Source organism: Puma concolor, chromosome A1 (genome assembly GCF_028749965.1).
Source record: "Puma concolor isolate L17-30 chromosome A1, mPumCon1.1.hap2, whole genome shotgun sequence".
NCBI classification, from domain to species: Eukaryota; Metazoa; Chordata; class Mammalia; order Carnivora; family Felidae; genus Puma; species Puma concolor.
This window is the reverse complement of record NC_141667.1, coordinates 30,015,248-30,032,502: the sequence shown is the minus strand read 5'-3', so window position 1 is coordinate 30,032,502 and position 17,255 is coordinate 30,015,248. Positions and strand designations below refer to the sequence as shown.

Below are 17,255 nucleotides of genomic sequence, written 5' to 3'. Positions count from 1 at the left end.
CACATTCATTCATTAAGATTGAGTCAGGAAAGAGAAAAGCACAGGGAAACTGCCCTTTAAGAAGTGCTTCCATATTCAAGTCCAATCCTGGCCTATAAGCAAATTGCAGGCTTTCCTACTTAATCACCCACCCACTATTAGGTCCTAAATTTTCAAATACTATCCTCCATTAGTGAATCTCCCTCAAATACAAAGATTTCCATATCAGAACCAACACAGAAATGAGAAATGTGCTGCAAGAGTGAACTTATCCCATGAAGACACACTTTGTAGTCTCTTAACACTGTTCAAATTCACTCATTACCTTTTCCAACTAACTCCTGACAAACTGCATTATTTCTGTTCTTAACTAATAATTTTTAATGTTTATTCATTTTTGAGAGAGAGAGAGAGAGAATGAGAATGAGCAGGGGAGGGGCAGAGAGAGAGGGAGACACAGAATCCAAAGCAGGCTCCAGGCTCTGAGCTGTCGTTAGCCGAAATTGGGGCTCGAACTCACAAGCCGTGAGATCATGACCTGAGCCAAAGTTGGACACTTAACCAACTAAACCACTCAGGCCCCCCTTGACTAATAATTTTTATACAACTTCCACTTTAAGCATTAAAAGTATATTTTAAAAATCTCAACTTGAATCCTGCTCTTATTTTTGTTGAATTTTTTTACTTTTGCCATACTCAAATCCTTATACCACTCCCCCAGTGTGTGATGACTGCGGACCTCACTGATACCCTGACCACAGGAAGACTGCAGCCTTGAGAGACCACCAGAGTTTAGAGGGCACCCAGCTAAGCTGCACCCAGATTCCTGGCCCACAAGAATAGTGAGATAACATTTACTGTTTAAAGCTGTTAAATCTTGGAGTAAGTTGTTATATAACAATAGATAATACAGTATTTGAAAAAATTCTTAAGAATCATTTTACAGTATACCAATAGTTTAATAAAATTCCTTCTGCAGAAACAGCACTATCCTATTTATAAGCATTTCTATTCATATCACCTTTTCTGTTCCTCATAAACAATCCTATACAGTATGCAGTATATATAAGAGCACATACAATTGACTTATACTCTGTATTTAAGGATCCCAGAATTTTTTTCGAAGGTTTATTTATTTATTTTTTTAGTAATCTTTACACTCAACGTGGGGCTCAAACTTATGGCCCTGAGGTCAAGAGTCACATGCTCTTCCGAATGAACCAGCCAGGTGCCCCAGGATCCTAAAATTTAATCTAATATGCTCCTTTCAATATTCAAATACTTAAAGAATAGGTTCGTTCATTCTTAGACATTTGGCTTATCTATGATCACATTTTTATTAAGTTTTTTTCTTCCTTTCTTAAAAAATTTTCCCCCCAAAAGGATAAGAATATCAGAGAACTCTGTAGAAAACCCTAGTAGCAATCTTGAGATGCTATAGGATCCCCTCAATTAATATTTCTGAAAGACAGTAGCCTAGAGGAATGATCTTTCATAATCTAAGGAATATAATAAAATCACAAAGCAATGACTAATTCAGAGAGGACACTGAAATAGTGTCTCAACACTCACCTACAAGTCTATTTTTAGCTTGTTTGTATGAATTCATTCAGCCAAACATTTAGTGAGCACTTAACAGTGCCAAAAAATGTACTTAATGTTGAATTGGGGATGAATAAGACACAGTCCACCACTACCCCCTCTCCTGACCTATCAAGGATTCCCAGGCTAGGGGAAGAAGATAATTATGATATAATAGGTATTATAATAAACTTTAAAGGAAAAAAGTGGGAGGACAGAAAAGAGAACAAATCCTTCCTAAAAGAGACAAGAAGTCATCACAGAAAAGATGGAATTATGTTGGAACTTGAAGAATGAATAGTAACTTGGCAGGTGTCCTGCCAGAGATCGTAAAAATGGTAGTCCAAGGAAGAGGAGTAAGTCATGCAATGCAAATGAGATTAGTATGGATTCCTCCAGAAGGTTCGTGGCTAAGGCTAATGAATCAGCCTCTCCAACCTCATTTATTCATAAAAAACAAAAACAAACAAAAAAAAAACCCTAAGCATATATCTTATGCCTGACACTTCTGCAATACTCAGACCCTTTGTTAGGTAACAGAAATAAAGCAATAAACATTACATTAAATTCCTGACCTCGGGGGACACCTGGGTGGCTCAGTCAGTTGAGCGCCCAACTTCGGCTCAGGTCATGATCTCACAGATCGTGAGTTCGAGCCCCGCGTCGGGCAGCCTGGAGCCTGCTTCGGATTCTGCATCTCCCTCTCTCTCTGCCCCTTCCCCGCTCATGCTCTGTCTCTCTCTGTCTCAAAAATGAATAAACATTAAAATAAATAAATAAATAAATAAATAAATAAATAAATAAATAAATAAATAAATAAATAAATAAATTCCTGACCTCAGGGAGCTTACGGTCTAATTGAACTTAGAGAAGTTCATTTTAATTGTGCCAACTCTGAACTGCTTACGGGATTTCCCTCTATTATACCATGGGTGAGTCACATTCTTTGTAAGCATCAGTTTCATACTCTGTAGAGTGGGGATATTATTTATAAACCTCAACAGATTGCAGTGAGGACCAAATAATGCAAGTAAAATATTCAAAACAGTGAGCCCAATAAATATGAGCCGTTATTGCTACTACTGTCATCATCATCATCATTTGCTAAGAATAACACAATTAAAGGTTTTAGTGAAGAATTCTTTTGTTTTCTAAATCATAAAGGACTCCTTTCTTCTTTCTGCTTAGCTCCTTCCCGATTCTATAAACACATTATAAGTGATCAACTAAAGTATTAAGTACCCTAGTCTGTCATAATGCCTCCCCAAAGGGGGTACTGAAAACATGTGATCTATCAGTAGACAGTCTCTAATAATACAATCTACGGTTGATTCTGAGTACTAGCAGGATTTTAAACTCTGTTTATGTATACATCCAGGAACTCAGGCAGAAAGCCTTACTTCACTTTAGGCCTAAAATATAATAAGAATGAAAAATAATAAGCTGATATACATGGAAAGGATGTTCTGAAAGGCATGAAGAAAGAGATCTGCAGTTAATGATGTAAAAAGAGGGAAAAAAAGGTGACCAGACATGAAGAAATAATCATAGAAAGGGTGGCTGAGGTTTAAAATTGAAAAAGTTCACAAAACTAGGAGCTAAACATGTCTCTGATCCAAGATTTTGGAAGGAATCCTTTGGAAATAGTCTGTAATTGGCTACTTTAAACCTATTTTTAAAAAAATTTTTTTTAAAGGGCACAATACCATCCAAGGTTTTAGACGATTTTTTTAAAGTTAGATTTCCTTCTATAAAATCCTACTGTTCAAACTGAACAAACCAAACTCAATACAAAGGTTTGCACTGTAGTTACATATATATATATACACACATATATACATATATGTGTGTGTGTGTATATATATATATATATAAATAACTTTTTTTTAATATGTGTTATACCTTTCTTGGGGAATCCTGTATACATATATATGCATATATATATCTATATATATATACCTTCCATATAGGCTCAATCAAAAATAAATACAATTCATATTATTTTGTTAAGTACCCATAAGGCAATTATGTTACACCAGTTATTTTTATATACTGGTGGGATCTAAGATAAAACAAAAGTCTCCACCACAGAGAAAACAAGTTGGGAGTTATTACTCTCAAGTTTTGCCCACCCTCTCTTTATGCTATAATTTCTTACCCTAAAATTATTCAAGAAGCTCTCCCAGGACTTCCTCTTTTACTGAGTCTGGACCCAAATTCCTACTCCACAAGTTTCAAGAACCAACTTTCAAAGTGAGGATACCAAGGAAATTATTGAAGCCATGACACCTGGGTAATACACAGCGTTAAAAGAATGGGCAAATACTTGATTTCATTTTCAAAAGCAAAGACTTGAGACTTTTCTGAAGTAAAATAAAAATTCACTTTTTAGGTTCTGCTTTAAATCTTATGTAATAGTTATTAATAGTTTAAGGATCCAGGAAGTATTATGCATAACATTATCAAACTGGGTGTAAGCTCCTCAAAGGGAGTGGAAACGCAGTATTAGTATAGCAATTAAGAGTTCAAGCCTAGGTTTCAGAATCACAAAAACTTCGTTTAAAATTTGCCTTCTTCCTGTTTCAAGCTGTGTAACCTTGACTTCCTAAGCTTCAATTTCTTCACCTGTGAAATGCAAATAACATCTATTCCAAGAAGTTTTTTTTCTGAGAGTATTAAATATGATAATGGTAATATATAGAAAACTCTTGACGGTGTTTTATTTTAAAAACAGGGACAGGAAGAATTACCCCACCCATCCTTATATCTATTATAACACCTAAACTTGAGTGAAAAGAAAAGAATTAGTGAGAATGGGAGTTAAAACTTATTAAGTAAGAACCCTTTTAGGGTACTTCCTCACTTAATCATTTTTGATCAACAGAACACATCATAAATCTAACTAGAGTATACCTCTTCATTTCTCCAATTGCTACTGAGGTTTAACAACTTATATATGTATTTACCATTTAGGTTCAATTCTGATTCATTAAAAAACAGAAGTTTAGGGGCGCCTGGGTGGCGCAGTCGGTTAAGCGTCCGACTTCAGCCAGGTCACGATCTCGCGGTCCGTGAGTTCGAGCCCCGCGTCGGGCTCTGGGCTGATGGCTCAGAGCCTGGAGCCTGTTTCCGATTCTGTGTCTCCCTCTCTCTCTGCCCCTCCCCCGTTCATGCTTTGTCTCTCTCTGTCCCAAAAATAAAATAAACGTTGAAAAAAAAATTTAAAAAAAAAAAAAAAAAAACAGAAGTTTAAACTTAAGGAATAATAATCCATTTTGGCTGTTTCCTCTTTTGTTCCCAATCAGCAGATATCTATTTAAATCATAACACTGTATTAACAAAACTCAAATTACTAATCTTGCCCTAATCCCACTTATTTTTTCCTTTTTTCTTTTGTTGTACAACTTAAACTTTCCAGACACACTACTGAAAATCACTTACGGACTCATGGAAGATGAAGACTTTATAAATTACTGACCAAGAGAATTAATTTTACTTCTACATATAGATATTGTTAACACAGGCATTTATTCTGCAACAGACATTTAAATTGGCCCTTACTACAGGTGAAACAAATTGTTTTAAATACTACACCACAATTACTCAATTTTCAATCCTATACTATAGTCAGGTATGACTAAATGAAAATTCTGACATAATGTGACCACAACTTTTCTTCTGAACTATCTAATCTTACTTTTCATATGTGCACAAGTTTTTTCAAATCACAACAGCACCAGACTGGACAAACAGGAAAAATTCTATCTTGTAACTACTTGTAGCATGTAGTATTTGGAAGGCTGGAGAAGGGCAGAATGAACAATACTGAAGAACAACTCTAAATTGCCCCTAGAAAAAGGAGCATGAATTAGACCTAATAAAGGAGTTCTTGTAGGATACAAGATCAAAACATAAAAATCAATTGTACTACCATCTACTATCAATTAATAATCTCAAAATGAAATTTTTAAAAATTCCATTTATATAAATATCAAAAAATATATCTAGGAATAAATTTAACAAAAGACGTGTAACACTTGAACACTGAAAACTATAAAACATTATCAGTGAAAGAAATCAAGGCCTAAAAAAAAAAAAAAAGACAAGGCACCCTATGCTTATGGATGGAAAGACTTAATATTATAAAGATGGCAATACTCCCCAAATGAATCTATACATAGACTAATCCCTATCAAAATTGCAGCTGCCTATTTTGCAGAAATGAACACACAGATGCTAAAATTCATATGAAAATGCAAGAGATCCAAAATACAAAAAAAATCTTGAAAAAGAACAAAGTTAGAGGATTCATACTTCCTATTTTCAAACCTTATTACAAAGCTACAGTAATTAACACTATGGTACTGGCATAAGGTTAGACCCCTTATGGTGGATGGAATGGAATATAAGTGAGAGTTCAAAAAGAAACTCTTATATTTACATTCAACTGATTTTTTACAAGGGTGCTAAGACCATTTAATGGAAAAAGAATAGTCTTTTCAACAAATGGTGATGGCACAACTGGATAATCACATGGAGAAGAAAGATGTTGTAGCCCTACTTGATACCACATGCAAAATATTAACTTGAAACTGATCAGAGAATTAAATGTAAGTGCTAAAACTAAAAATAGATGTAAATCTTCATTATCTTGGGTTAGGCAACAGTTTCTTAAATATAACATCAAAAGCACAAGCAGCAGCAGCAACAACAAACCACAACCCAGATAAATCATACATCATCAAAATAAAAAACTTTTGTGATTCAAAGGACACCATCAAGAAATTGACAAGATAATCCACAGAATGAGAGAAAATATTTGCAAATCATATATCTAATAAGGGACTTGGATCCATAATATATCAAAAATTTATAACTTAAGAATAAAAACAGATAATCCAATTCAAAAATGGGCAAAAGATTAGAAGAAACATTTCTCCAAAGATATATAAAAACCAATAAGCAAATGAAAAGATGCTCAATATCATTAATCCTTAGGGAAATGCACATCAAAGCCACAATGAGATACCACTGCATACAGGATGCCTACACTCAAACACACAATAACAAGTATTGGTGACGATATACAGAAAGTGTAAATCTCAAACACTGAAAATGGAAATGTAAAAATCACATAGCCTCCTTGGAAAACAGTCTGGCAGTTTAGCAGAGTTAGTTAGCATATGCCATAGAAATTCCACTGCTATGTATCTACATAGGGGAACTGAAAATCCATGCCCACATGGAAACTCATATGTGAATGTTTATGGCACCATTATTCTTAATAGCCAAAAGGTGAAAACAACCCAAATGTCCATCAACTAACAAAAGGTCAAGTAAAATGTGGTATATCCATACAATGGAATATTATTTGGCCATAAAAAATGAAGCATTGATACGTGCTACAATGCAGATGACCAAGTGAAAGAAGCCAGATATAAAAAGGTCACACTATGTGATTCCACTTACGAATAAGGAAATCTGTTGCAACAGAAGGTAGATTACTGGTTGCCACGAGCTGAAGAAGGGAAGAATGGGGAGTGACTGCTAATGGATACTGGGTTTCTTTTTTGGGTGATGAAAGATTCTGGAAACTAGATAATGATGATGGTTGCACAACTTTATGAATAAACTAAAAACCACTGAAATTTTACCACTGCACAATTTAAAAGAGTGAATTTTATGGTTTGTGAGAATGTGAGATTTTTTTCAAATCTTTTAATAAATCTAGTTCAGATGAGCCACATATGTTATAAGCAAACACTTGCTAAGAGCCTGCTCCAGGCCAAACACTCTACCAGGTACCACAGGCAGAGCCTGCCCTCCAATAGTTCACACCCTAAGCACATAATACAAACAATACAAAATGAAACAAAATAAACCATAGTTCAATATGTAAGAAAATGTAGGAAGTCAACATATAACTTAAATAACTAACTCCTACACACAGGTATATATTAGAAAAGGAAGAGAACACATCACTTGGGGCAGCAGAAAAGGGAGAACAGCCTGGGGGAAAAAAAGGAAAAGTATAAGCTGGGGTGGGGGGTGGGGGCGGGGGAGGGAAGCCTAGGTGATTCTGTTACGCTACTCTCTTCTATCACCGCCAAAAAACCCGTAAGATCTTGACAAAGAGAGGATAGGATTTGAATACATGGAGAAAAAAGGAGGTAAATGTCTTGATTAAAAGGTGTAAAGCAGGAAAATACAAAATGAGTTATCAAAATATAGTGGATATATATATACATATATATATTCTGTCCATACATGTATATTATCATACATAATAATATATAACACAACACCTTTGGAGGCATAATTAACTTTAGACATTAAAGACGAGATAAATCAAGCTCCTCATATAGGCAGTTATTATTTGGGATATGTCCCTTGATCTGGGGTATACAGCAAAGTTATATTGGGAAGGAGTATTCATATTTCTTTTTTTTTTTTTTAAATGCTTATTTATTTTTGAGAGAGAGAGACAGAGAGACAGAGAGACAGAGAGAGAGAGAGACAGAGCACAAGCAGGGTAGGGTAGTGCAGGGCAGGACAGAGAGAGGGAGACACAGAATCCCAAGCAGGCTCCAGGCTCTGAGCTGTCAACACAGAGCCCAACACAGGGCTTAAACTCATGGACTGCAAGATGATTTGAACCTACGTAGGATGCTTAAGCAACTGAGCCATCCAGGTGTCCCAGGAGTATTCATATTTCAATACCAGATTAACTTGAGCCAAATTAATTATTTTTTCTTTGCTTCTTATCAAATATCTTTCTTCCTAATAATTCATTATAAATGTCGCAAATTAGCCTATTTTCATTTAGGAATAGAGTTGACAAGGATATATTTTTCATCAAATCACAATGAGAAAGGTAGCCGTCAACTTATAAAAATAACAAATACTTGCTGAGGACAACTACTGTAAGTGTACAGCATAGTTCTAAGCATTTTACATGTTACTCTTAAGCACTTTGCATCCAACACACACAAGATAATGCAATTTGACTTCTGAGTAAACTTTTTTTTTTTTAATTTTTTTTTTCAACGTTTTTTATTTTATTTTTGGGACAGAGAGAGACAGAGCATGAACGGGGAAGGGGGGGCAGAGAGAGAGGGAGACACAGAATCGGAAACAGGCTTTTTTTTTTTTTTTTTTTAAATTTTGAGTAAACTTTTTAAACATAAGCCACCTTTAGGAACAGAGAAGTCAGCTCACTGCTTTTTTTATTATATTCTAAGTACTGTTGCTAATATATATTTAAAAATTTTTACTTCAATTTCTTAACAATTCTTTTGCCAAATTCATTTTTAGCATCTGCTACTCTAACTTCTTTCCTCAGTTCTATGTCCTCTCTAGTATCCAGCAACTTCCCTCCATTCTTCAGGACTCAACACATCTCTCCATTCTATTTTTAATTCTAACTTACTAATAATTCTGCTCACCACAGTTCCTTGCTCCTTTATGCCTCTCAGATAATGTTTTGACAGGATAGAAAAAAAGAGGGATCGTTTAGGCAGCCATGTAAAATTTGAGAGGGAGGCTGAAAAAAAATCCTAATAGCAAATGCCTAGAATTCATTGGTGAGCACATGGTATTCAATGAATTCTTGTGAAATGATTAAAAAGCCTACGGAAAGAACTAAAGGAAAGGCTTATAAACTTATCTTACATCTCCAGAAAAGGTTTAAGTTTGAAAAAATTCTCTAGGTGATTCTGGTGTGCCACCTCTTTAACCAAACCAAGTACATATGCGTGAATGTACTTAGATTCTAGGAAAGCACAAGTTTTCATTTTGACATTATGACACCTGGTCAATCATTTCTGGTAAGTCAGTTTGATTCCTTTTTTTTTTTTTTTAATTTTTTTTAACGTTTTATTTATTTTTGAGACAGAGCATGAACAGGGGAGGGTCAGCGAGAGGGAGACACAGAATCTGAAACAGGCTCCAGGCTCTGGGCTGTCAGCACAGAGCCTGACGCGGGGCTCGAACTCACGGACCGCGAGATCATGACCTGAGCCGAAGTCGGCTGCTTAACTGACTGAGCCACCCAGGCACCCCCAGTTTGATTCCTTTATAATGATTTCTGCACATAATACTTTTGATAAGCCACTGCCATTTTTTTTTATTCTAAAAGTAGACCTTTGGGGCGCCTGGGTGGCGCAGTCGGTTAAGCGTCCGACTTCAGCCAGGTCACGATCTCACGGTCCGTGAGTTCGAGCCCCGCGTCGGGCTCTGGGCTGATGGCTCAGAGCCTGGAGCCTGTTTCCGATTCTGTGTCTCCCTCTCTCTCTGCCCCTCCCCCGTTCATGCTCTGTCTCTCTCTGTCCCAAAAATAAATAAATGTTGGAAAAAATAAATAAAATAAAATCTTAAAAATAAATAAATAAATAAATAAATAAATAAATAAATAAATAAATAAATAAAAGTGGGCCTTTAATTATATTTGTAAAAATAATCCCTTCATGAGAAAGTAACACAGTTCTCACTAAAAGATCTCACTATGTGTGGATTCAGTACAAAACTAACCAAAGGGGCAGTCTTCTGATTAATCTGGATAAACAAATACACCAGGAAGGCCCTAGAAAGAGCCTTATACAATAGAAAAGTCATACAAGAACATTCATTTTGTTATTCTAAGTTCATAGTAGTATATGACCCATATTCTGAAAAGGCAAGCCTCAAGACAAAATGGTATTATTCTCTTCTGATAATTTAAACCACGTAAGATTTAAAAACCAAAACCAAAAACACATAGAAATCACCCATACCTCTTTTAACTCTGATTTAAGACTGGAGAGATCTTCTAGGTCAGCCTTGAAGAAAGTCATTTTCAAATAACCATTAATGCCTATAACAATTTGACCAAACCACTAAATTTTTCAATACCCGTTCTGTCTAGAATGTGAAAAGTGGGGGCACCTGGCTGGCTCTGTTGGTTGAGCGTCTGACTTCGGCTCAGGTCATAATCTCGTGTTTCGGGAGTTCAAGCCCCACATCTGGCTCAGGGCTACTGCTGTCAGCCTGTCAGCACAGAGCCTGCTTCAGATCCTCTGTCCCCCTCTCTCTGCCCCTCCCCCACGTGCACTCTCCCCAAAATAATATGGAAAAAAAAAATAGAATGTGAAAAGTGATAGTGTTTCATAGACTATATTTTTTGTCTTTTTTTAATTAAAAGATTATTGAAGTATAGTTGACACACAATGTTACGTTAGTTTCAGACATACAATATAGAGATTTAACAAGTTATACGTTATGCTATGCTCACCCCAAGTATAGCTATCATCTGTTTCCATACAACGCTATTATAATACCATTGACTCCATTCCCTATACTGTACCTTTTATTCCTGTGATTTATTCATTCTGTAACTGGAAGCTTGTTATTTCCCACTCCCTTTCACTCATTTCACCCATCCCCCCAACTTCCCTCCTCTCTGGAAACCATAAGTTTATTCTCTATATTAATAATGACTCTGTTTCTGTTTTTTGTTTATTCATTTGTTTTGTTTTTTAGATTCCACATAAAAGTGAAATCATATGCTGTTTGTCTTTCTCTGGGTAGACTGTATTCTTATTCATAGGCAGCAAAACTTATTTTGGCTTTAAAAGCTATGTATTAATACTCAGGGAGCCTGGGTGGCTCAGTTGGTTGAGCATCCAACTCTTGATTTTGGCTCTCACAGTTCGTGAGTTTGAGCCCTGCATGGGGCTCTGTGCTGACAGTAAGGAGCCTCTTGGGATTCTCTCTCTCCTCTCTCTGCCCCTCCCCTGCTCACATAGTCTCTCACTCTCTCTCAAAATAAACCTAAAAACACAAACTGTGCTAATTCTAATTTGTATGTATATACCAGAACTATAATAATAAAATGAATATTACATTGGATATTCTCAGTTGAGATAATAAAGGAATCCAAGGTTTTCAACTTTTTTCTTTTTTAATCTTTTAATGTTTATTTTTGAGAAAGAGACAGAGCATGAGCAGGGGAGGCACAGAGAGAGAGAGAGAGAGAGAGAGAGAGAGAGAGAGAGAGAGAGAGAGACACACACACAGAATCCAAAGCAGGCTCCCGGCTCTAAGCTGTTAGCACAGAGCCAAATGCAGGGCTTGAACTCACAAGCTGTGAGATCTTGTGACATCACGAACTGAGCCAAAGTTGGACACTTAACCAACTGAGTCACCTCAACATGGTTTTAAAGTTAAATTTTATATATCCATTTAAAGAATGTACATAGATTTAGAAATGTCTTCCACATGAGAATAATCCTCTAATTGACCAATTCATAATTATGTTCTTTGCCAAAGAAAAGCCTAATGTCTTCTGAGCTCTGAAGACCTGAAGTGTTTAGACTCTCATATCCACCTTACTGAATGTCCCACAGGTCACCGTGCCTAAAAATTGTGGTACCACCTCCCTCCCTTTTTCCACATTACCACTTAAAACTTTCTCCTCCTCTATTCTTAACATTAGTGAGCGGAACTTCTAAATTCCAAGCCCCACAAGTATGAAACTTGAGAATCAAGGAAGCATCCTTAACTCTTTTCATTTTCCATTACCCAATATACCTACGTTCTCCATTACCCAATATACCAAACTGTATCCAGGATATTTCCTTAACATTTTTTATAAGTTTCTTCCTCCACATTCTCACTACCTTAACTGAGGACTTTATCAATTCCTAAATAGCAGCCCTACCCTCCTTTTTTCTGCCCACTATCTAATCTCTGCATTGCTGCCAAAAAAATATTTTTCAAATACAAAACATACTTCATTACTAAATAATTTCTTGATTCCCCAGTGCCTTTAAAATAAAATGCAGCATTTGTAAAGGCATATACAATTCCTTCATAATCTGGACTATGTCCCTCTCTGTAGCTTCAAATCTTTTTGGCATGCTCCTTTTCCAGCCCCATACTCTGATAATCTGAGCATCTGCAGTTTCCAAAATGGAATTGTTGCCCCGGGCTCTTAAATCTAATTAATGACTTTCAAAATTTAGTTTACACCTCATCTCTAGTCTAAATTAGGTGATCCCCCTCAGTCCTGCTCTCTTTGTGAATCTTGATATTGTAATACAATCTTTGTTTACCTATCTATATTAGACTTTAAGATCCTTGAAGGCAAGGCTAGCATCTTTTATTTCAGCATCTCTAATATCTTATAGTTCCTGAGACACAGGAAATGCTCAATGTTTGATGAATAAGTGAATATGAGATCATTGCCATGTCCATATCACATTAGATATTTCTTATTTCAAATATTAAGAGTAAGTACTAGGACCTACCTAAAAATTTATTTTTCTTTCTAGTACATTCCAATCTAGAAATTTTCTTACCTTTTTTTTTCTACTAATAGAAGACTGATGATCTTTTAACTACAACTGTATCTCTAGGAACTACTCCTTTTTTTCATTTATCTAAATTCCTTTTTTATACCTTTGTGTTTTTACTAATCCATAAAAATCCTAAAACCTGGGACCACCCAATAGCCCCTTAAGCTTATAGTTGAAGAAATGAGCTCAATGACTTGAATGTCACTTGGTTAGCAACTAGTTTAGATTAGATTCTATGCTAATTTCACTATATAATACCTCCAAATGATACATCCAGCTTGAAAAAGCTTAGGACCTTCATCATCAAGGAGTTCAAAAATATCTTGGAAAAAAAAGATCACATCCACAATAGTGGGCAAGAGGAGCAGTTAAATGACCCAAGAATAATCTTAATAGGGAATTTGCATCTATATGAAAAAAATGCATTTACTGAATGAATTAAAACATGAATGAAAATACTGACTATGGAAAGGTAAAACTATTTTTGGAGATATATATTAAGAGCCATAAAAATGTTCAAACCTTTTGGCCCAACTTCCACTTATTAGATTACAACTCTAAGTGAATAAACTCCCCAAAGGGCACGAGGGCAGTACATATAAAGATGTTCCACTGTCTTATTTTTATACAGGAAAAAAAGTGAGAGCAAATAAAATGTTCAACAGAATGACTTAGGAAATTATGGTTCATTCTCTGACAAAATACTGGGTAACATTTTTTAAAGTTTCTAAAAAATTATTATTATTTAAATAATCTCTACACCCCATGGGGGGTTCGAACTCACAATCCCAAGATCCACTGTCGCATGTCCTCAGACTGAGCCAGCCAAGAATCCTGGGGTAAAATTTTAAATAATTACGAACACCATTAGGAAATTAGGAAAATCTTACTGAGACAACCTTAAGACAAAACAAGTCTATGTATGTATAATTTAAACCATGAATACATATTTAACTAAAATTATATTCATATATTTTTATTAAAAAACTAGTAGGGGGGCGCCTGGGTGGCTCAGTCGGTTGAGCGGCCGACTTCGGCTCAGGTCACGATCTCGCGGTCCGTGAGTTCGAGCCCCGCGTCGGGCTCTGTGCTGACGGCTCAGAGCCTGGAGCCCGTTTCAGATTCTGTGTCTCCCTCTCTCTGGCCCTCCCCTGTTCATGCTCTGTCTCTCTCTGTCTCAAAAATAAATAAACGTTAAAAAAAAAAAAAAATTAAAAAAAAAAAACTAGTAGGAAAAACATAAAATATGAGATTATAAATATTTTTCTTATTTTCCAGATAGCATGTAGCTTTTTCCTACATTGCTTCTATAATTGGAAAAAAGGGGGAAGTCTTTAACTTTGAAGTTCTTAAAGGATTTTACATTCTAAGTTCCACAATTTAGCCTTACTTAACATACCAGAAAACTATAAGTGGTTTTAGTTTCCAAGAAAACTAAGAGAATGGAGAATTGCTGAACTATGAAGTTTTTATAAAGAATCACTAAAATCATATGATAATTCATGTAGGTAACAGCATGGCTCAACACCTAACAGCATATTAGAGACTCAGATACTGAATTTCATCCTAGGTCAGTCACAAACAAACTTGTTGCAAATTGTAAGTCATTTTAAATTCTAGTTTTTATGCCCCTTCATCTGAATACTGAAGACATGCAATGACACTTTGACATACACTACAAACCTTGAATAACTGCAAAAGACTGAAGAACTATAATATTTCGCTCCCTTTCCCACCAACTCTCAATTGGTTTTTGCAAGTCATTTTAGCCTTGAGCCTACAAATTTATCCCATAGCAATGAAGACAGAAGTACAGAGGCAATACTTGAAACCAGAAGCAAATCTGAAACAGGAATAACAGTAGAAAGAATCCAAACCACCTGCATACAGATTTTTCTCTTATCCAGCTAAGCAAACCTAATTGTCCAAATATAAGCAATTAACTAAATTATACCAATTCTTTGCTTTAAGTGTTTTCCCACCTTTTCTGGGCTTTGTGTTTTCTTTCTTCCATCAAATTTACTCAATGTTTAACAAACCCCACCCATCTTCTGTCACTCAAATTAGTCCTACATCCCCAAACTGAAATATAATTCAAATTCATTTATTCAACAATTGTTTGTTGAGTGCTGACAATGTACAAGGTACCAGAGACTCCAAGACAGGATTCTCCTGTCAGTCTTTGTAAATTGCCTTTTGATTGATCTCATTTTCTCAAAAACATGGTAATTAGCACTATAGCACAACATAGCACCTATTATTTCTTTAGTTATAAACTCTGGATATAGTGAAGACATGTTTTTTTTTCAAAATAACATCACATTGTAGTGTGTCCTTCACAAAAGAGATACTCAGGGTTATTTAAACCAATAACTCTTAAGTAGGTCCTTTTGTTGAAATGGAGAACGAAGGAGACAACTTCTTATTCTAAGGAAGAAACATTGTAAATTATACAAAACCACCAGCAATAACTTCACAAGCAAGTAATATAGTTATATCTGACTCTTGCCATTAAAAATGTCTGAATGCCTAGCAACCGAATGGTATCATATCCCATTGTATTTGTTTCTTTAATATTGTTATCTGCAATAAAAGTGAAAGTTATTCAAGTGAACTTGTTTCTATAGTATAGGGGAAAAATATTTTTTAAAAAGAGAGGAGGAGATGGAGAGAACCTGAGCAGGAGAGGGGGAGAGGGAGAGAGAATCTTAAGCAGGCTCCATGCCCAGCACACAGCCTGATGAGGTGCTCAATCTCACAACCCAGACAACATGACCTGAGCCAAAGTCAAGAGTCAGACGCTTAACCAACTGAGCCACCCAGGCTCCCCAGTAAAGTTAATTTAAAAGTCCTCATTTACCCTTTCCTCCTACAGTCCCATTTTCTTCTCAACTCTTGACTCTGCTCCTTAACACATCAACACAGTATCAAAATAAACATACACATTTATGATTATTTTACTCTAAATGTAAGGTATGGAAGGATAAAGGTGGCATTTAAACTGTTCTAGTCAATATATACTGGGTTGTCCGTCAGAAGCCTAGATTTTTAGATACAGTGGAAATGTGCACAGAAGACAGTCTCATTTAGACGATAAAGCATGAATGTTAATAAAGATTACACCTTAATTTTAGTTTTTTAAATTGTTTTTGGTCATCTCTCTACCCGTGGAGCTTGAACCCACAACCCTGAGATCAAGAGTCACACACTCTTCTAAATAAACCAGCCGGGCACCCCTACACCTTAATTTTAAACACCAGAGCCCAAGCATATAAAAAAATACCCTAACTAAATACATCTTTCACAACTATCTCTAAGTCTTCTTAAAATGAATGTGAGAAGTTATTCTGTCTGATAAGCTGTATATACATGCCTACTCTAAGAATCTAAAACAGAAGAGGAATGGATTCAAGTGATATGCAGAGGTGTTATGAATGTCAGAACTGGATGGACAACTGGATTGAAGGTACAGTAAAGGAGAAGGGTGAAGCATTATCACCAAATCTCCAATTTAGGGAACTGAGTTGATGATGGAAACATTCACCTACTTCACATAGTTGTAAGAACAGTTTTTTTCTTTTGGAGGGCGGGGAGAGTGGTGAGAGTAGGGAAAAATTGAGGGATGAGTTCAGATTTATATACTTTTGAATTTAAAGTATTTATAAGACATTAGGAGGTACCTAGACAGATGGATCTGTCTCAGGAAAATACATCATTCTGGAGGCAGATTCCTGAGTCATCAGCATACAGGTAACAAGCATATAAAAAGTCATATAAATAGATAAGATCAACAGGAAGGGATAACAGAATGAAGAATATAAAAAACCACCTCAGGAATACCAAGATTTAAGGGGTGGGCAGAGGAGGAAGAACTAGCAAGAGTCAACAAATGACATATTAAATACACAAGGGAAGAAAAAGAAGAGACAGATATCCTGAACCCAAGGAAAGAAAGGTTTCAAAAAGGGAGTGGTGAAAAACAAAAAGGTGGTCAAATAAAACGACCAGAAAATGGCCCTTTTCTCATTATCTGCCCCAACTTTCAGTAAACAACACTGCTTCTTTTTTTTTTTAGGTTTATTTATATATTTTTGAGAGAGAGAGAGAGAGAGAGAGAGCACGCGCGCAAGCGAGCACACAAGCAGGGGAGGGGCAGACAGGAGGAGAGACAGAATCCCAAGCAAGCTCCGCACCATCAGTGCAGAACAAAACGTGGGGCTCAAACTCACAAACTGTGAGATCATGACCTGAGCCGAGATCAAGAATCGGATATTTAACCAACTGTGCCACCCAGGCACCTTCTAACTTAAAGCATTAAAAGAGAGGCACCCACTGTTCTTCACTATAACCGATGCTCTATTT

The 17,255-nt window shown here is 36.0% G+C and overlaps 1 protein-coding gene across 3 annotated transcripts in view; it reads right to left on the bottom strand.

Annotated features, from left to right (window-relative positions):
• NIPBL (NIPBL cohesin loading factor) overlaps positions 1 to 17,255 on the bottom strand; it is a 201,006-nt gene that overhangs the window by 173,947 nt on the left and 9,804 nt on the right. Inside the window, exon 2 of one of the 3 annotated variants that reach the window (XM_086677232.1) lies at positions 13,678 to 13,727. The exons of the other annotated variants lie outside the window; for them this stretch is intronic. The gene's annotated coding sequence lies outside the window, so the exon portion shown is untranslated. The remainder of the gene's footprint in view (positions 1 to 13,677; positions 13,728 to 17,255) is intronic. 3 annotated transcript variants of the gene reach the window in all.